Raw genomic sequence first — 22235 nt, forward strand, 5'->3', positions numbered from 1 at the left:
TAAAATGGCAAAGTCAAGGTTTGCTTTTTGGAATAATATATATTCAGTATTTTCAAACTGTGGATGTTTGAATCCATGTGAATGAAGAATCTGTGGATATAGAGGTCCAACTGTATTGAGCATGTGTGGCTTTTCTCAGTGTGATGTTAATTTTATACTGTTTTAATTAGATGATTTTACCTTATTTTAAATTGTTATTATAAAGTTTTTAAAAATGTTTTTATCTTTTGAGACGCCTTGGGTACTTTTGGGAGAAAGGCAGAAATAAAATTACATAAATACTGAAAATAAAAAAAAATTAGGTCAAGAGAAGCAACATCTGTGGTATTTGTCTTCCTCAGACCTCATAGGACATAAGCCCTGAACAGGCTCACATCAGTTTTCAGACATTTTATTAAGGTATATGTCTGTTTTTAAATAGAGATAATAGAAAAGCAAGTAAGAATTTGAGTTTTTAGAGGGGGCGACACATGAGTGAATACACTAAGCTTGCATTCACAAGCTCCCTTTCAAACTGGTTTTTCATTCTATATTTCCCAAACTTGCACAATGATTGCCTGTATTATGCATGTTAAAATGTCAGTGTTTTAATGCTCTTAGACATCGTGCAGCCATTAAATTTTAATACGTGTGAAGCCATATCTTCAGCTGAAGGCTCTGGAAATGGCTTTCTCTGTATTAAAAACTGGCCCATGCTATTGCTCATTAAGGTCCAGGTTCACTCTTACGAACAAGGAAACATATCTGTTGTATCCTTCTGGTTAAATAGCCATGCTTTCAGGGAGTATCCTTTGAATTAAATGTGACTCTTGTTGGTTTCAATTGGCAAGCAAGCCTTTCTCCAGACACATGTTACATGGAAAGCCTCAGTCTAATTCTGAGGGTTTGACTAGTAGAAGTTGTAGTCCTGTGTTCACTTGTCTGAGACTGAAGCTGCTTTGAACTTGTGAAATGTGCAGTGGAGTCAATAGGGGCGTGCAAAGAGTGGACCAGGTGACATGCTAAGGTAGGGTGACACCACTGTTCCTTAAACATCTGCCTTTGGGCAGAAATGGGCTGTGGCTTTTGCCAGTATCCCATTAAAATGCTGAAGAGATGGATTGCATGGGGGTGAGGCCTAGTGGGAGGAGAAAGGAGAGAAAGAAAAAAGTTCTTTCAAGACATCATGTTTTACCAAATTTTCACTTCAGCCACATGAAACGATGCATATGTAAACACACTGAGGCTGCGCATATTATATTGTAATTTAAAGATATAATTTTAATTTTCTTAGATGTTTATTACCAACTATTACCAAGACATTCAGTAATTTATGGGAATTACGATTAATGAGAAACATGAGTACAAAAAACATGACTAAGGATTCTGTAGGGTGTGTTAGGGGAGGAGATCAATGAAGAGGGGTGACACCCCATGAGTTACTGCACTGGGTGATGCCAGACCTAGTGACACAACTGAATTTGTGTAGGATTGTGTTGTGTGTTGGTGAAACTGGTTTATTTCAAACGGTTGGTGGAACCAGACCTATGAGCAGCAGATACCTCTAGATTCTTAAAAGATGTCAGGGCAATTGCCTCTGAAGTGATGTTTACTGTCAGTCCAGAGTTATAATGTACGTAAAGATGGCTGTGTTGCTGGGCTTGTTCCTTGTGTTAGGGTAGCTTGCTACACTGTTGGCTGTGCTGTTTGGCAGCTAAACAGGAAGTAACATGACAAGGAAATGGAATATGATTGTGTGTGATAATCCTTCTACACTCTGTAGTTCTGGCTCTGCCTCCTAGCTTGATGTTTAAAATCCCAAATGCCACTGTTTTAGAGTACCTTAAGGAAGGGCACAGCCCACTGGCAAGGAGTGGACTGCTATGGAGGATCCTGCTTTAGGGTTGCTATCAAAAACAGCTTGAAGGTACACCACAACAAACAACAGTATCCTCAAGGGCCTTTGACTTTGGACAATATCCAAAGTGATGGGGAAAGTCACATTGGTATGTGATTTCTTTAACATATTTTTAGACCTATGATTCCACTGTACCTGCTATTGCTCCAAACTGTGGGCTCCTGGAATTACAGATGAGGGAGGGATATACAGAATTCTTAGCCAGAGAGCTCTAGTGCCTCTCCAAACTACAAATCCTAGCTGCCATGACAGTTAAAGTGGAATCAGAACACTAGAACTGTTTAGGGTGAAAGAGGCCTTTCTGAACAATGCTGGTGATCAGTAAAATAAGATGTAGCCCCAACCTCCTTACTTTAGCCATGAGTTGTGTCCCTGGGGGCCTTTAGAGGCATAACACTGTTCATTTCTTAAATATGTATTCATATGATAGGAGAGATTTGGGGGCTTCTGCACCGGTAGTGTGTTCTGGGGCCAAAGAAAAGTTTCTTGTGGGATGCATGGCCCCCAGCCACAGTTATATGAAAAGTGCTTGACTTGTTCTGTACATGATATGACAGGACACTTTAGTCTAACACAATTGAATACTACACACACACACACACACTTTTAGATTGTCTGTTAATATGTCCTACTTCCCCACCGTATTTACACATGTGTACATTCTGGTGTAAGATATTCAGTTGTGAAGGTAGAAAGGTGTGTGGAATGGCCCATATGATGCACTGGATTGTGTTGATTGTGTTGTGATAATATGTGAGATATCCTTGATCTATAAGTAACTGTAGAATTGATACCTCTCTCTCTCTCTCTCTCTCTCTGTGTGTGTGTGTGTGTAGGGAGAAACTGCACAGCCTTGCCTTTCTTCTAAGTGGATGTGTTATTGTTAGTAATGTGTATATAATAATAACAACAATAATGCAATATTAATTTCATTATCAGTTAATAGAATAATCATAGTAAACTGGCTGTAAAGAATTACATTGGATTTGTTTGTTCTGAAGTAGTATTATTAGAAGCCACACATACTGCAGTTAAATTAATTGGCTGTAGAAAATAACACACCATTTGCTATCTTTTGGGTTTTGGCATAGCTTTGACAACAATATCTTTTAAAAAATCCTTTTGGTACTTACAAGCTTGATGGCCATATATAAAGAAAACAGTTATTGGACCTGTCCATTGAGACCTTGCAAAAGATAAAGCGACTGAAAGGAAATAATTTCCGTTGAAATTTGTACCATTAGTTAGTGATATTGTTCCTGACATTTTCTCTATCGTATCGTTCTTGTCAGAGTGAAATTAAAATCTTTCTGCCAACAACTAAAAATGAATACTTGGCTTGTCCAGAGTATGCATCACATAATTAAAGGAAGACAAGTCTTTTGTGGGAGCTGAATTCAGTGACATTCTAATCTTTGTGTGTATTGAGAGGTTTTTTTTCTTCTTCATTTATTTACTCAGTTTTAAGCAAGGCACCATTGCACTTTCTGTTGCCAACATCCTCTTAGACATACACTTTTTCAATTAATAGACAGACACAGTAATATCTTTCTATATCTTCCTAAATGAATGCTACATGGGTTTGGATGTTTAAGGCTATCCTTCAGCCATAATGAAAACAGGTGGAGTGTGCTTGATCCGGAGTAATCCCAAACATACCTTATTTGACCCAGGTAGTTGTTTGAGGATCCAGAATGCTGTTAGTTTTACAAATTCAAACCAATACTTACTTGGTCATTGATTGTATGGGTTGGAGACTGCTTGAGATCCCTCTTAGTACCATAACAAACTGGGGAGAAATGTAAATTATATATGTGCAAGAGCCAGCATGGTGTAGTAGTCTGAGCATTGGGCTACAACTCTGTAGATCAGGGTTCAAATTCCCACTCAGACATGGAAACCCACTGGATGGCCTTTGGTAAGTGATACTCTCTCAACCTCAGAAGAAGGCCAGGACAAAGCTCCCTCTGAGCAAGTCTTGCCAAGAAATCCTTGTGATAGGTTTGCCTTAGGGTCACCGTACATCGGAAATAACTGGAAGGCATATAACAACATACAGTGGGCCCTTGATATCCGCTGCGCTTTGGTTACAGGACCCTCCATGGATACCAAAATCCATTGATGCTTAAGTCCATGGATAAGGAAGATTGACTGTATATATTTGTACCTCACTAAGTCACTTTAGTTAAATTGTTAAGAATATTCTTATGCTAGCAGCCTTCTTTAGATTTGGTAGTCTTTCTAGGCTCAGTGTCTACTGTGAGGATTATTTAAATAGGGAAAGCAAAACCCATATATAGCACTTAGAGCATCTTTTTAAACACAGAACCCAATGGGAGTAATGACCTGCTCAGTACAACCCTGAACCAGGTTTGTATTAAATCACAGGCCTGATCTTCCTCAACCCAGTAACTCTGACTGGGTTTTTGTTCTAATTCCTAGTCCTATCTGCTGTTGCCAGCATTTGGTAACCTTTTCGGTGTTCTGTTTAGTATAAAGATATAAAGTTAATTTCCTCATCACAACTCAACAAGGCTTTGTATTTTGTAGGCAGGGACAATTTCCTCAGAAAGAGGTCTTTTAAAATGAAGGTTTTCTGACCAGCCCTATCCATTGAGATAACAGCCTGACTCAATGGTGATTGCTACTTTTCTTGTTAGTGGGGCACTGAATCAGAGGCTGGATAGCCATCTGTCAGGGATGCTTTGATTTGGATTTCCTGCATGGCAGGGGCTTGGACTGGATGGCTCTTGCGGTCTCTTCCAACTCTATGATTCTATGAATCCACTCCAGATTTTAGCCTCAAACTTTAAGGTGCTATCCTAAGTGCTGAACTTGAGGGTCCTTTAAATGCACTAGCTTGGAAGCTACCAGCTGACACTGAAGTAGGCCCAGTGCTACCAGCAGATTGCCTTCTTATCATGGCACACATGGGCAAAGTTTTAAGAAAGAAAAGAAATGAAAAATGCTTAGTTGAACTATAGCTCCCAGAATCCTACAGCCAGCCTGGTGACTATATACCTTGTAGGATGCTGGGAGTAGCAGTCAGAGAGAGTAATTTTTATACAGTCAGGTGGGAGGTGGGAATGAATGTGTCAGGGCCATTATGTGCTTGCAAAGAGCCATTATGGTGTAGTGGTTTGCCATTGGACAAGGACTCTGGAGATCAGGGTTCAAATCCCTGCTTAGCCACTGGATGACCTTGGGCAAGTCACATACTCTCAACCTCAGAGGAAGAAAAAGATATCAGCGCAACTGCTGGGGTCCAACAACACTTGTCAGCAACTCAAACGAGTCCTGGGGTTAAATCAGACCCTTGGAGCAGAGCTGGCAAATTTCCAGAAGCCGAAGCGTGGCTCCCAGAGTCCAATTGGGATGACAGCAAACTGGATGTCTTCCAGGAACTGCAGCAATGCAGGAACCTCCAGGGACACACAGCAAACCGATGCTGTAGCTTCTTCTGATAAACCACCAGAGAAACAAAAGTCCCCAAAGTGCTCTTTATTAGTGCTATAATACAAAACTAGATCTCTCAAACTCCACAACATACCAATCCAAACTCCTACTTCAAACCTACACCACACCCGTGCAACCCCTGGGTTTATATAGACTCCAGACCATGTGGTCTCCCAAACCCAGTGAGTTCAGGTGTGTAGCCATGTCATGTGTCTCCTGTGCAATCCAGACACATGTTTCATCATCCATGGCTACGTGCACTTGGACATTGAAGTGTCCTTGGCCCAATGAGCATCAGCTGTGGATGATCAACCTTGCCACTGTGCTGAATGCTCATGGCCAAACACACACACATCAAGCATTTCCCTGTGTGCTGTGTTTTAACCCTTCAAATCCTGACAAAAGACACACACACACCCCTTCAGCGAAGAAATTCTGCAAGGAAAACCCATGCTAGGTTCACCTTAGGGTTGCCAATATTGCAATGTCTTCATCATCTATTTTTATGTTATGTAAAACATCTGTGTTCATTATTTTGCTTTCTTCAGTAATTGTTCCAAGCCTTTGCTATTTTCTGCTAGTAGTATGCTGTCATCAGCATATCTTCAGCTGTTGGTGTTTATTCCTCCAATGTTTATGCCTCCTTCTTTCAAGTCTAATCCTGCTTTATGTATGATATGTTCAGCATACAAGTTAAACAGAGAGTGATAACATGCAGCATTATCTGAGCCCCTTTCCAATTGGAAAACATTCTGTTTCTCCACATTCATTCTTAACCCCTGTCCTGAGTACAGGTTACACATGAGAATGATCAAATGTTGTGGCACACCCATTTCTCTAAAAGCAATCCATAGTTTTTCATGATATATACAATCAGTTTAAGTTTTTATATTAGCAGATCATGGTATGTGCCATGATCTTGTTTTTGCAGAGAGAATGGAAGTTCTCCATCTTCTGCTTCCAATTATGTAGTCTGTTTGATTTCTACATTGGGCATCAAGTGATGTCCATATATATAGTTGCCTCTGAAGTGACTAGAAGAATGTGTTTGCAATGAACAAACTATTGGCCTTGCAAAATTCAGTCACTTGCTCTCCTGCTTCATTTTCTTATACTAGGCCAAATTTTACCACAATCTTAGATTCTGCTCTGTTTCCTATTTTTTTGTATTCTAATTCCCTATGATTAACAAGAAGTCCTGTTTTAGTGTGTGATCCATTTTGTCCTGGATTCCAGCACAGAATATTTCAATTTCTTCTGTTTCTGCCTCTATAGTTGGAGCATAAACTTGGATTATAGTTATATTGATGGGTTTTCCTGAAGTCTTATTGACATGATTTGCTTGGCGTTTGCAATATATCCTTTGACTTGTTACATCTCTTCTCACTATTAATGCCACTTAATTTCTTCTTAGATTTTCATTTCCTGAGTAAAACACTGCGTAATTATCTGACTCATAATGTCCCATTGCTGTCCACTTCAGCTCACTCACTCCAATTATTGCAGTATTTACACATTCTATTTCTTGTTTTACGATATCTAGCTTCTGTTGATTCACACTTTTTGCATCCATGTTACTATAATATGTGTTGTTTAGCTTCGGATTTTCCTTTTGTCTCTGAGCATTTCAACACCTGCATGTCCTTTTGGCTTGAGTTCAATTGCATCATTGCTACTTGTAACTGACCTCTATTCTACCCCAATAGCAATGCAATCTGACCTGGGAGTCTCACCTTCTGGCACTTGTTTTGTTTTGGATTGTCTCATCATAGGATTTTTATGGTAAAAGATCTTCAATAGGAGGTTGCCATGCCTCCCTCTGTGGAGTACTTATAAATGTTAGCTATTTTGCCACTGCTGTTGTCTCTAAAGGATCCTTCACCAGTTTCACTGTCCATTACTACTGCTGCCCAGTACCTTTTTGGCATGTTTAGTTTGGCTCCTCAGCAAAAACCTGTGTGACATGGGAGACCCTATCAGCCAGGACTACTATCAGCATAGCCTCTTGCCTCACAGGAACACACAATCCTACCATTGCAGAAAGTGCCATTGGTGGGAAATCTGATACAGTGCACCCGCATCATACGCAGGCGCACTATACGTGGCTTCCAGCATACAGAGGAAGCCGCGCTGGAAAGGCTTCTCCCACGCCCTGGAAGAAACAATGGGGTGCGTGCCCATGACATATGCCGCAGGAACAAGCCCTATTGTTTTGAATGGGGCTTTAGTTTATGTGGTATTTCCCTTACGCGGTGGAGTCCGGAATGGATCCCCTGCATAAGGGAAGGTCCAACTTCCCAAAGATGTCTAAATGCTTTACTAAAGTTTGTGCTCACTCTGGTGACTACAAAACCTTTATTGGCATTAGAACATGTATATACTGCCAGAATTCACTGCCATGTGGAAGAATTAGGCTTAAGCAGTCAAGTCTACTTTCTCTGCCAATGTACGTCAATTATGTGTGACTCAGTTAACTTCACATCTGGTGCTACATACTTCCAAGACAGGAGAATCTTATTCTGTGAAGGATGTGCAAGAAGAGCTAAGGAATGTGAGTCTTTGTATGCTTGGCTATGCTACACTTTGGAAGAGGGCCTTGCTCTTCTTCCTAGAATTTATCCTTGGAGGACTAAACTTGGATGTACTTCATTCAGGCAGGTGACATCTGCTATTGATAATCAAGCAAAAAGGTACTGCATTCCACTGCCATTTCTTTTTTTAAAGTGATGTTCTGTTTGAGGTTTTCTTTTGTGAAGCTTTCTGTTTACAGGCATTGTTTTTCCTGAGACTGAACATAAAAACATAAGAGTCCTGCTGTATTAGACCGAGCATCTGTCTGGTCTGGCATTTTCTTCCCACACAGGCCATCTCCGTAGATGCCTTTGAAAGCCCACAAGCCAGATAGGTTAGGGTAATGTTTTCCCCCTTGTATTCCCCAGCAACTGGTACTGAGAGGATATTACTGTATAATTTAACTGTGTGCTGTGTAGAGACGTACTAGTTAAAATCTGAATTGCTGGATTCAGAAACAGGAGTCACTGAATCTTTGCATATGAATCAGTTATTGCTCTGAATCAGTATTACCCCACTCCTTCTGGTTGCGTTTTGCTCCTTATTTAGTACCAATCCTATTCCTCTCTTGCTTTTTGTCACAGCACAGAGGAGGAGGGAGCATGACAAATTGCTTCTAATGTTTACTAAGACAGTTTATAAAAGTATAAGATTTGTTTATTTCTGGTGGCTGAAGTTAAAGAAAACCACACAGCACTTTAAGGCCCCCGAGGCTCGGTACCCCAGTCTCATCTCAGATTTCTCCCTCTGCACACTTTTAGTGCTCTAATGCGGCTAATTTAGTGTTTTTGGGGGTAGAAGGGGGGAATGTCTTACGAAGGGAAAATGTGCAAATCTAATACCCATTCACTAAGTTACAAAAGTGAAATTAAATTATATATTATAAAAATTCTTGTCTGGTCAAAACTTTAGTTATTGCTGTAATACAGATAATGAATAGTGATAAGCTAGCTGGGTAAGCATCATTCAGAAAAGTAGACAATGCCAGTTTTATCCCGGGGTAGTATTCTCAAATCTTATCTATAAACTAACAGAAAGGAGAAGACTAATAATAAGATTCAGCTGTGTTCCTGAACTGTTATAAAATTTTATATTAATTCTCAAAACCCTATGTAAAAGCATTAAATAATTTTGTTGTTGTTGCATGCTTTCAAGTTGTTTCCAACTTACAAAGCCCCTAAGGCAACCTTATCACTGGGGCTTCTTGGCGGCATTAGTTCACAAGAGGTTTGCCTTTGCCTTCTTCCTATAAGGCTATAGCTTGCTCAAGGCCACCCAGTAGGTTTCCACAGCTGATCTGGGATTCAAACCCTGGTCTCCACAGTTGTAACCAAATGCTCAAACTACTATATGATGCTGGCTCTTCCTCGCATATTTTTGCCTGTCTTTTTGTGTGGTTTTGTTCTTGTTTACTGTAAGATACAGCTGAACACATAATATCCAAATCATGCTTTATTAGGGCTGCTGAACAGTTGTATTTATATTTCCTTCTGAGCTGTTAGATCTCCAAAACAATTGAGAAACATGTGGAGCTTATTAAAGATTTCTCAATAGGTCAGCACCATGAGGGGCTTCAAGGATAGGGAATACATCAAGATGACTTCCAGAACTGAACAGCTGGCAACATGGGAGTTGGCCACCTCTGGATTAATACTTTAAGGTTTGCTTTTATAAAAGGAAAGAATACTCAGTGTAGTGCCTTTAAAAGCATTTTTATAGTGATTTAGTGAATAAAATAATTGAATTTTCCACAACCAAATGGGATATAATAATTGTATAACAAAATGTTTTAAAGCTCTGATTCATGGTGTTTATTTCACTTGGTTATGAATGCTGAATCTCAGATATACTCCTTTCCTAAAATACTTTCAGCTTTAGCTTAGCAGTGTGGAAGAGTGCATGGATAAGGAAATAGCTGAAGAAATGTCTAAATTAATTTTTGAAAGTACCAGAGAAATATGTAGTTTAGGCAGTTGCTGTAGCCCCAGTCTTGGAGGGGGAGTTAGAGTTGGCCAAGTCTAAGGCTGCTATCTGGCTGTGGTACTGTGCTGGGCTTCCACCATAAATCCTAAGGCTGATGGTCATGAGTCCACAGAAAATGAGGCTGACAAGCAGGTGACTACAGAACTGGAGCCAGGACTCTCACAAGGGCCTTCTTTAGAGTCTGAAACTGTATCTGCACTGCAGAAATAATCCGGTTTGACGCCACTCTAACTGCCATGGCTCAATGCTATAGAATTCTGTAGTTTGTTGTGGCAACAAAGTGGAGCTGTGGTTCCCAGAATTCCACAGCATTGAGCCATGGCAGTTAAAGTGGTGTCAAACCAGATTATTTCTGCAGTGTGGATGCAGCCTAAAAAGCATAGTGTCTCTTGCAGAACCATGGCTGCTCAAAGGATTTGGGAGGATGTTGTGTGGAAGGCCATAGCGGACAGAGAAGAAATGTCTGTTACTTTCAGACTAAAAGGGATTGGCACTTTAAGAATCTGTATTTGATTTCAGTATGGGTACGGCTATAAAGGTCTTCACAGACTTGCTCTGATAATCATCTCATATATCTGGAGTTGATCCAGTATTTTTTACCCTGCGTGAAAAGAAATAGCATCAAGTGTCTCTATTGTAGGGGATATATAACATTGGTTTGGTTGAACCTTACAACAGAAATATTAACATGTTGCACAGACAGTTTTTAACTTGCCTGATGTAAACCTGGAAAGATTTTGAATGAGCAAGAAATGGAACTGAAATCTCTTGACACATTCTGTGAGAGATTAGAAATATGACAGACACCAGCTTTCTCTGACCAATGTGCAAAGAGGATTTGTGATGAAGAGACCAACACATCTATCTTCTTTGCAAGATGAGATAGATGAGAGGTGCCTTTTGTGTTTACTTGTGAGTAGGGCTGCTACCCCATGTTGTTACTGTTTGTTTGAACATAAATGAATTCATGCCTGATGGATCTTTGAGGGGAGGAGACCAACTTGAATCATCTCCCTTCAGAGATAGTTTAGACCATGTAGGCAGCCTGTAGGTGAGATTATGTGTGAGTCAAGTCTTTAGTCAACTTCAGCCTTCAAATTAAAAATATGTATTAAATGATTCAGTTTTAAAAAGTAAAAGAGATCAGAGCTTGCATTAAAAAAGAAAGAAAAATCAGTGATTTCTAGCTAATTATTATACTGGCACAGCTCCTCGTTTTCAGTTTCAACATAAAGGAAGAAAAAAACAATACAAACTCTTGTGATACCATAAAAGTTACAACTTCTTTCTAACATGAGCTTTCTTTTTGGGGCGATAGCTCACTTCAGATATATGAAGCTTTATCCAGAGGTTCTGGCATAAAAACAGTACATGTTTCAAGGTGGGCATGTTGACAGTTAAATTCTTTGCAATAAAGAAAGCACAGCATCATGCCAAGGTACCTGCCTTGTTTTAGACGGGAGCACAGCAGATATTCCTCAAATGGAGATGTCAAGGAAAGGAAAATGAAAACAAAGGAAAATAGAAATGCTGTTTGCTTTACAGGAGTGGCAATGATTGACAAGGGGAGAACAAATATCCAATCAAAAGTTGAAAAGGGGTGCACAACAAGCTTGTTTTCTAAGCTGTACATTTCAGAGATTGGTGCTTAACATTTGTAGGAAATTGAGAAGGAGGCAAGAATTGAGGTACTCTTTGCCTTGATCATAGCTAGATGGGACATCTGATGTTGATCAGGCCTACATGTGTGGTTGGTTTCTCTCTTGATGGAAAAGAGATTCTGAAGGGGACAGAAGATTGTTATCTGTTGTTGTGGTTGCTGGTGGTGTTATGTGCCATCAAATCAACCCTCAGAGAAAGGTTACAATTCCCTTCCTCTGAATACCTCCCTCCTTTTGAAACAGGGGTGAGGCATTTTGTTTAATGGATGTTTTTCTTTGTCAAAAGGGAAGGATGGTAACCAACACAAACATATTCCTCTCCAGAGGTTTGTAACACACCTCTCAATAGTTATTAGTTGGTACATTAATGTTTCATTCCATAGGGAAATCCTATACAAGAATTAATGGCTGGCATCAATATTAATGTCCCATGAGACATCCAAGACTAACATTATTACGATATAGGCTTGAAGAATTAATCATGATTAAAATGTTATTTTATAATCATCACTGAATATAAGCAAATTATTGATGCTGATAATGAGCAGACTGTGAAAAGCCAGAATTCCACCTGCTTATTTAAGCATCACAAAGTTGTTCAGGTTGTTGTACTAATCCCCATTTTTTTTTATATGAAACTTTTTTCTTGAAAACTCTTTTTAAAAGTGGGTACAAGATTGAGTTACTTGCCATTTAAAACGTGGGTACAAGATTGAGTTACTTGCCAAAGATCACTATTCCCTCCCCCCCAATTAATGCATAATTTTAGAATGTCATTCACAATGTTGAGTTTAATCCAGGAAAGTATGAGGATTTCTAGCCGTAGAGATGAAATACAGATCCAATTTGCTAGCAGTGTGGGCAGCCAGCATCCAGACACATTCAAATGTGTAGAAACCAGATATAATTTAGCACATATGGTTAAAAAAATGGTGTGGTGTTCTAGTGCACACTATCAGAGAAAAATAAATAGGTTGGAAAGCTGAAACAAAAGCATGGCATACTTGCATCATTTTTGAAACTGATTACAGAAATTGTGCACAAACATTTGGGAGGCAATTAAAACAACACTAGATACAACCATTTTGCATAAAGACAAACAGAAATGCAATTCCCACCCCTTCCAGATTTTGATTTGGCCATAATAACAGTTGCAATTGAGGTCCAAAACATACTGCCGAAATAATCCAGTTTGAGACCAAACCTGGCTCAGTGCTTTGGAATTCTGGGAATTGTAGTTAATTGTGGCACCAGAGCTCTATGACGGAGAAGGCTAAATGTCTCCCAAACCTACAGATCTTAGAATTCCCTAGCAGTGAGCCAGGGCAGTTAATGTGGTCTCAAACTGGAGTATTTCTGCAGTGTGTTTTGGATTTGAGATTATTATCCCACCGATTTTCTTGGTATTTGCTCCTCTTCTCAGCAGTGCCACCTTAAATTTTGCCAGTTAACACAATTTTTATTCACTATGCATGATGGCATGTGTCAGTGGTGCTCCATCATTTCACTTCTTTTAACAGGATAAACAAAAGTTCAGTAGAATTAAGTATTATGAACACAACCCTGTTAAAAATGTTAGGAGTTTCCCAATTTTTCCAAGAGTATTCCAGGATTTTAATTATATAAACATGAGTATATGTAAATGCATAATGTAAAGTCTTAAATGCTACATAAGTACACAACACCATGCAGATGCCCTAAGTATTTAGCCAACAAGCTTGAAATTGACAAAAACCACACAGGACACATCTTTTCTCTGCAACCCATTTGAACATCTCCTGGGAAATAGAGACTGCTGGCTTTTTACACATTTTGCTGCTGATGACCAACAGATTTATATTGTAATACAGTAGAAATCTGAGAACCACCTGTGCTTCTAAAATGGCTTCTAAAGATAAAATCTATTATGCCTCTTGAAAGGCCATTTTGGTCTCCAGAGGAAAAAAGGCAATTTTGACTTGACTGGGACCTCATGTATTGATCTTGCACAGGAGGTCTTAAAGAGCAGAAAGAGATTAATCTGAGAAAGGCGATGTTCTCTCTGTTTCATGGAAGATGCCCCAGAATGGTTCCAAAGAAGTGAAAAAGCTGAATACAATACTAATTCTGTGTATGTGTGTGAAAAAAAAAAAAGACAGAGGAAGCAGCCAGTGGTTGGTGGGTGGGAGGAATGTGCACTTCATTTTTAAACCTTTCAACACTTCAGGTATTAGACTTTTGCAGGTCACAAAGCATTTGGCTGGCAGTGTTAAAATAGTTTAAAACAAATGTGGGCAGCTTGTATATCACCAGTGGCCTTCAGCCTCCTTTTATGTAGGCTGAAATAGCAAAATAGTGGTGGAGTTTGAGTGGTCCAGGTTTTGTAATCCACATCTAAGGTTTTTAAAATAGACTGAGCTAAGTGGCAGCAAAAACAGGCCTATTCCAGGGGAGAACCTAAGCACCATAACCGTTTGGTACATAGGGTACCTTTGATCCCTGCAGCCCCCAACACATTCAGAATCATATTTGTTCCAGTCCAACAGCACCCCTTTTCTGATTTGCTTGACTAGGAGGAGAGCTAGGGTTTGGGGAGTGAAGGAGTCAATCCCCAAATCTATCTGTATGAAGTTTTTGGATGTTTGGAGGGAGAGATACATGGCGCTCCCATATAAAATGAGATGATCAAAATTGTCAGCCACAGTGCTCTGCTGAAAGGGCCATAAACTGTAATAAACATTAGTTGTTGCATACAGAATACTGATACCTGTGCATCCTAGAGGTTGGTTGATAATCAAGTATTGAATGTGGGACCTTGGCAATTACAAATGTGCTTTGTCACTGAAGTCTATTCCTCCCCTTAGATCATGGCTTTCTGCATTCCACAGAGAGACTGATAGGGCTTTTCTGACAGGGTTGTGCTGCCAGAAAGCTGGGTATGAGTAAATATGCCCATTATGTCCTAGGCAGTCTGGGTCTGTGGGTTCTATAAACTGATCTGGTGCCAGGTAATTTCCTGAGTGCCAAGGTGTGAACATGTATGTTAGATCATGGGCTTAGAACCTCACCCTCTGTAGGTGATGTATGATATAAGGTTTGTGTGATAGCCATCTTGTCACAGTTCTTAAATATGATTATATTGCATCAGTCCGCAGTATGGTTTACAGTCTACAATCCTTCCCATTTTATGATTATGTGAAATCCTTGTTCTTTCGAATGCTCTGTTTTGGCTTTTGTTCTCTCTACCCCATTATGGCAATCTTGCTCCCCAGTTTTTCTTTATTATCATATCCTTTTGTTTTTTTCCTGTGCTTGTTGATGAATTGGTGATTACATTTTTCACTATATGATGTAAGCAGAATATCATAGAGAGAAGTAGCTGAAAGGTATTATTCCTCTCCTCTCACTGCAATACTTGAATTTGTATCGTGATAAAAATACAAAATTGCCAGCTACTACAATCTTTGATACATCGGATCCAACTATTGTTTACTGCGAATTAAATTTCAGAATTTACCAGGTCTCAATAACATGCATAACATTGTCGGCTTGCTGTTTGCATGCATGACACATTTCTAAAAGTGGCTTTGAGCCACCTCCTTGCTATTTACGTTGCTTCACTTTCTTTGTTCAGACAGAAAGCAAAAGAGTGATTGTGAAACCTACATCACAGTCAATCTCATTAAAGAATGTAGGAATGCAAATAGCAATTCAGTGTCATTTTAAAAGATAAAGGGAGCTATCCATCTTAACAATATCCCCCCATGTTCCTTTGCTGAAACATTCTTAAGGCAAAAATTGTACACTTGTGTCCTAGTGCTTGATGTAACAAGCATTTTCCAGCCAAAAATGTGCCAATGATTACCATCATCTACTTTGGTCATTCTTAAACTTTGGACCTTCAGACATTTTGGACTTCAACTCCCAGAACCTCTAGTCAGTAGGGCCAATAGTCTCAAATTCTGCAAACTGAAGTCCAAAACATCTGAAAGGACTGAAATTGACAACCACTGAGCCTAGTCCATTGCTGAGGAATACCATCATCCCCAGGCTTACTCAGTTCTGCCTCTCCTGATATGAATGAAATCACCTGCCAAGTGTGGAAAGGACTATATCCAAAAAGAGACCGCTGAGAAGCAAGAAGGAGCTATCAATATGTTTGAGGGAACTCCACCATTTGCAGAAGTACTGCTGTAGATAGTCAACCAAAAGTGGACCTCATGTATAAGTGGAGGGTACTTTTGAGGGCCAAAATTATGAATTTTGTTATGATCTGTGGATAGATCAAGGGTAAATTTTAGGGGCATGTAACAAAGGATGTGAAGGACCAAACAAATAAAAACGACACCAAAGAACTTACAAAATTCCAGCAAATAGTAATTTTTTGTGCTCACTCTAAAGGCTGTATAGATGAGGAAGGAAGTACAGTAATTCATGGTCGCGTGACGTGTGTGGGAGATAACCAGGTACAGGCAGGGCTAAGACCACACACACACACACACACACATGATGAAAAGGCAAGGCAAAGAAAATGATGGCCCAGTACAGAACGCGGAAAAAGGGCGGTAAGCAGATGTCCCTTTCCACACCGGGTTGGGGGCAGGGCAGCCTCACCAGCAGCCCAGAGAAGCGGCAAAATTCGAAGAGGAGAAAGGGGCTGCCTGGCCCCTTTCTCCTTTGCATCATTGGCGTGGCCATGTAGAAGCTGCACCAGTGATGCGTGCACGCAAAAGGACCTCCATTTTGGAGTTCCTTCCCACAACACTGAAAGGGTGCCCCAAATGCCCTGCAGCGTTGCGGTGACATCACACATGCACTGGTCCGTGTGGAGGCAATACATGCGTGATGCCATTGTCCTGTGCTTTGTAAGGACGGCACACTTCTAAAATGGCACCGTCCATACGAACTAGGGCTGGGGAGCGTGTGGTTGCTGTGTGCTCCCCAGCCCTAGTTTTGGCCCAAGGATGGCGCTTCTGTGCCATCTGTATTGGGCCTATGTTAGCAGTGTGATTATAGCCTTCAGCTTTACTGTGATAACTTTGCCTGATTTTAACTCAAAAAATCTGACAAACATACACAAATGTCTTATTCAAATCCTTCAGAGCCCAATTGCTCTTGGTGAGGGGAAGCACCAAAGAGCTTCCACAACTGCCATTTTCCATCCCAGGCATTTAGAAAGCAAGATATGGCACTGGGTCAAAGAGGGCAGAGGGTGCTTCTTTTAGGTGCTCCCAGGAGTACATCACTATGTACGGATGCGAGAGCTGAAAAAAGTGGATATAAAGAAGACCAACTTAAATTTGAGATGCAGTGCTGGAGAACAGTGCTGAGGATACCATGTATGGCCAAAAAGACAAACAAATTGGTTCTTGAACAGATCAGGCCTGAAATAACCATCTATGATCAAATTGAGGCTGTCATACTTTGGCCACATCATGAGAAGGCACTACTGATTAGAAAAAACAATCATGGCCTCAAGCAGATGGGTGGCTCTGGCTGCTCCAGCAGTGAGCCTGTCCTGAGCAGAGTGGGACTGTGGTGACCTGACACCATGGTTCCAAGGCCAGCTGCTGCTGCAGTCTGCAATGGACCGCCAGCAATGAGAACTTTTTTGCACTCCTTTTGTGGCTGGGTTTAGTCCAACCTAGGTGGCCATGGTGCTGCTTTGGCCTGATCCAGGGGCATGTGTCATCTGAATGCCATGCCCCTGGATCAGCCTGAAGGCAGCACTTCTGGCTTGTCTGTTTTGAGCCAATACTAGGAAAGGTGGAGGGTAGTAGAGAGGAAGACTACATGTCAGATGGCTAGACTCAATTAAGGCAGTCATGGGCATGATCTGCAGGGCTAAAGAAGAGCAGTGGAAGACAGGATGGAAATGTCTGATTGGCAGAGTTGCCCAGAGTCTAGGTCAACTTGAGGGCAGTTAATAAACCAGCTACAGAAGGCAGACAACCTGATGCCTTGCAGAGGTTTTGAACCAAACAACTAAAATCAGGAATACAAAACTGGGTCAACATACAAAAAAAAATCTTGTTTAGAAGCATATTCTTTTATTCAACAACTATTTCCATTGCACACAACAGAAAAGTAAATCAACAATTAATATAGAAATAATTTGTCCAAGGAGTTAGTTTTACTGCAAAAGCAGTGGGAATATTTTTCATTAGGTTACAATACTTAGGCAGTGTACTTATACATTTGTTGCTAAAAGTAATTCAGTAAAATAACTAATTCTTTGTAGTTGCTTGTAATCTACGAGGTACCAAACGTGAAGTGATTAGTTCTCTATTTCACAGTTTATTTTGCTATTTCTTTTACTGTTCCTTAGCAATACAGTACTTCTATTTTAGTGCCCCAGCATGGGGAAATTTTTAAAAACGTTCTTACTTCCAAATTAGTAGGAGTTCAGAATGGACTTAATATCAAGTTATGCCAGTCTAGGGTGACATAAGTAGAATCAAAGGCACTTGATTCTTTAAGTGGAATTTCCTATATAAAAATGGCTTCATATGTTCTGGAGTTTAATTATATGCTGATTTTTCTCTCTCTCTAGATTTTGTGACAGATACCGAGCAATGCAGAGCCACATGACATTATGCTTTTTATGGTCATTTTGAAAAGCACACCCTGTCCTTGTAAAAGACTGAATGGCATTTTGTTTTCATTAGCCTTGTGTAAGTAGGTTTTAACAGGCAAGTATTAACCAAGCAATTTGTAGATAGGTTTGAAATGCAGAAGACTAGTTGAATTGCACATTTAATAGCAGCAGTTGTCTCCCCCACCCCCGCAAAAAAATCTTGGAGATGTTTCAGTATGCAAAAGGAGAAATAAAAGTGACTATGACAGAACAGGAGAAGTGCTTCTGTGAAAAGTTAAGATGTGCTGCTGCTGTTCCATCTTACCATAGGGAAGTGGAGGAAGAGGGGAGATGATTCAGACCACGAAGATCCAGCTGCTCTGAGCTGCTGGGGGAAGGGCAAATATACTAAACTGAAAGTATATTCTCATTTCATTCCCCCCAACCAAGCTGAGACCAATAGCTTCTCTATAGTCTGAATTGCTTCCTTTCTTTCTACACTATAGCAGAGACCCCTCCTGGGACTTGATAGGTGCCAGCTGGCGAGAGGAAGCATAGCACACATATGTAGAATCTCGACCAGTATCTGTTTTTCCTTGTGCACCATTTCTTGACCAAAACCTTTCACTATGAATGATATGTTTTCATCCTGGTGTGCTTTAAGTAAACCTTGTTGACCTTGAGTAGTGCCAACTCATTAGCCAAGTATTGCCTTTCAAGCTCATTATAAAATGTTTTGTGTCTTCCCTAAAGAATCAATGCCCTCATTATTCCTTCATTCACTTACATTTTCTAATTCTTAGTTACAGTATTTATCACAAATTATTTCCATCTTCTTTCAACTTGGTATTTCATTCCATTTTTTGTCTCTGTGAATGAGGTAAATTAGTAATTCCCTGAGCCACTTTCCCCATCCATAACTCAGAATATTTTCTCCATAATTTGTAGCAAAAGCAGCAACAACCAAAAGCCAGTTGCTACTCCCTACTAAATTAGATCTATTATTGGTGGGAGGCTGATAAATCAACAATTATGGATTCAGGTCAGTTTGGGGAGTCTGAGATGGTAGTCCAAGGATCTCACCCAAGCATGATACCATATCTAATCTTTAAAGAGATTTCCTATTAATTTAGATCATAGAATCATAGAATCATAGAGTTGGAAGAGACTGCAGGGGCCATCCAGTCCAACCCCCTGCCATGCAGGAAATCCAATCAAAGCATCCCCAATAGATGGCCATTCAGCCTCTGCTTAAAGACCTCCAAGGAAGGAGACTCCACTACACTCCGAGGGAGTGTGTTCCACTATCGAATAGCCCTTACTGTCAGGAAGTTCCTCCTAATGTTGAGGTGGAATCTCTTTTCCTGGAGCTTGCATCCATTGTTCCGGGTTCTGTTTTCTGGAGCAGCAGAAAACAAGCTTGCTCCCTCCTCAATATGACATCCCTTCAAGTATTTAAACAGGGCTGTCATATCACCTCTTAACCTTCTTTTCTCCAAGCTAAACATCCCCAGCTCCCTGAGTCGTTCCTCATAGGGCAAGGTTTCCAGACCTTTCACCATTTTAGTCGCCCTCCTTTGGACACGCTCCAGTTTCTCAATGTCCTTTTTGAATTGTGGTGCCCAGAACTGGACACAATATTCCAGGTGGGGCCTGACCAGAGCAGAATATAGTGGCACTATTTCTTCTCTTGATCTAGACCAGGGGTAGGCAACCTTTTTGAGCTGGGGACCTGGTTGCTGTCCCTCAGACAACTGGGGGGCTGAAGCCCGGGGGGTGGAGATTCCACCCCCAGGGGCGGGGCTGAGTGCCAGGGTGGAGCCTCCACCCTCGGGGGTGGAGCTTCCACCACCCAGGGGCCAGGCCACCTCCTCTTTGCTGCCCCTGACGGGGCCCCAGGCCCTGTCAGAGGCCGGGAAAGAGCCGGCGGGGACCGCCAGTGCTGGAGGCCTCCCCTTCTTTGCCAGCCCCTGACTCCAGAGGCCCGCTGTCGCCGCCGGAGCCCTCCTGGAGGACCCCAGCGAAGGCAACGGGCCTCCGGGAGGCCCGCTGCTGTCGCAGGAGCCCTCCTGGAGGGCCCCTGTGATGGCAACTGGCCTCCCAGGGGCCCACTGCCGTTGCCGGAGCCCTCCTGGAGGACCCCAGCGAAGGCAACGGGCCTCTGGGAGGCTCGCTGCAGTCGCAAGAGCCCTCCTGGAGGGCCCCAGCAATGGCAACTGGCCTCCCAGGGGCCCGCTGCCTCTGTCAGAGCCCTCCTGGAGGGCCCCTGCGATGGCAACTGGCCTCCCAGGGGCCTGCTGCCGCCGTCAGAGCCCTCCTGGAGGGCCCCTGCGATGGCAACTGGCCTCCCAGGGGCCCGCTGCAGCCTTCAGAGCCCTCCTGGAGGGCTCCTGCGACGGCAACTGGCCTCTGGGAGGGTCGCTGCAGTCGCAAGAGCCCTCCTGGAGGGCCCCTGCGATGGCAATTGGCCTCCCAGTGGCCCGCTGCCGCCGTCAGAGCCCTCCTGAAGGGCCCCTGCGACGGCCACTGGCCTCCCAGGGGCCCGCTGCCACCGTCGAAGCCCTCCTGGAGGACCCCAACGAAGGAAACGGGCCTCTGGGAGGCTCGCTGCAGTCGCAGGAGCCCTCCTGGAGGGCCCCTGTGATGGCAACTGGCCTCCTAGGGGCCCGCTGCCGCCGTCAGAGCCCTCCTGGAGGACCCCAACAAAGGCAACGGGCCTCCGGGAGGCTCTCTGCAGTCGCAGGAGCCCTCCTGGAGGGCCCCTGCAACGGCAACTGGCCTCCCAGGGGCCCGCTGCTGCTGTCGGAGCCCTCCTGGAGGGCCCCTGCGATGGCAACTGGCCTCCCAGGGGCCCGCTGCAGCTGTCAGAGCCCTCCTGGAGGGCTCCTGCAATGGCAACTGGCCTCTGGGAGGGTCGCTGCAGTCGCAAGAGCCCTCCTGGAGGGCCCCTGCAATGGCAATTGGCCTCCCAGGGACCCGCTGCCTCCGTCGGAGCCCTCCTGGAGGGCCCTTGCGACGGCAACTGGCCTCCCAGTGGCCCGCTGCCGCCGTCGGAGCCCTCCTGAAGGGCCCCTGCGACGGCCACTGGCCTCCCAGGGGCCCGCTGCCACCATCGAAGCCCTCCTGGAGGACCCCAACGAAGGAAACGGGCCTCTGGGAGGCTCGCTGCAGTCGCAGGAGCCCTCCTGGAGGGCCCCTGTGATGGCAACTGGCCTCCCAGGGGCCCGCTGCCGCCGTCGGAGCCCTCCTGGAGGACCCCAACAAAGGCAACGGGCCTCCGGGAGGCTCTCTGCAGTCGCAGGAGCCCTCCTGGAGGGCCCCTGCAACGGCAACTGGCCTCCCAGGGGCCCACTGCCGCCATCGGAGCCCTCCCGGAGGGTGCCAGCGACGGCAACTGGCCTCCCAGGGGCCCGCTGCCGTTGCCGGAGCCCTCCTGGAGGACCCCAGCGAATGCAACGGGCCTCTGGGAGGCTCGCTGCAGTCGCAAGAGCCCTCCTGGAGGACCCCAGCGAAGGCAACGGGCCTCTGGGAGGCTCGCTGCAGTCGCAAGAGCCCTCCTGGAGGGCCCCAGCGACGGCAACTGGCCTCCCAGGGGCCCGCTGCTGCTGTCGGAGCCCTCCTGGAGGGCCCCTGCGACGGCAACTGGCCTCCCAGGGGCCCGCCGCCGCCGTCGGAGCCCTCCTAGAGGGCCCCTGCAATGGCAACTGGCCTCCCAGGAGGTCGCGCGAGACTTCGCCGCCATTTTTTCGCCCAAAATGGCGGCGCCCAGAGCGGCAAAAAGCCACAACCATCGGCGACGGTTTCGGCGGCAGGAGCAGCCAGGGGCCAGCTGAAAGGCCTCCGCGAGCAGCCTCCGGCCTGCGGGCCGGAGGTTGCCAACCCCTGATCTAGACACTATACTTTTATTGATGCAGCCTAAAATTGCATTGGCCTTTTTAGGTGCCGCATCGCACTGTTGACTCATGTTCAACTTGTGGTCTACTTGGACTCCCAGATCCCTTTCACATGTAGTTTCATTCAGCCAGGTGTCCCCCATCCTATATCTGTGCATTTCATTTTTCTGCCCTAAGTGCAGTACCTTACATTTCTCTGTGTTGAATTTCATTTTGTT

The 22235-nt window shown here is 43.4% G+C and overlaps 1 protein-coding gene across 4 annotated transcripts in view; it reads left to right on the top strand.

Annotated features, from left to right (window-relative positions):
* Positions 1-22235, top strand: part of LOC149314349 (tetraspanin-4) — a 771146-nt gene that overhangs the window by 131317 nt on the left and 617594 nt on the right. The window contains exon 1 of one of the 4 annotated variants that reach the window (XM_089520924.1): positions 7967-8043. The exons of the other annotated variants lie outside the window; for them this stretch is intronic. The gene's annotated coding sequence lies outside the window, so the exon portion shown is untranslated. Of the gene's footprint in view, positions 1-7966; positions 8044-22235 lie in introns of those variants that run through there. 4 annotated transcript variants of the gene reach the window in all.

The sequence above is a fragment of the Sceloporus occidentalis genome, unplaced genomic scaffold, assembly GCF_023333645.1.
Source record: "Sceloporus occidentalis isolate IW3139 unplaced genomic scaffold, rSceOcc1.0.p SCAF_4, whole genome shotgun sequence".
Lineage (NCBI taxonomy): Eukaryota > Metazoa > Chordata > Lepidosauria > Squamata > Phrynosomatidae > Sceloporus > Sceloporus occidentalis.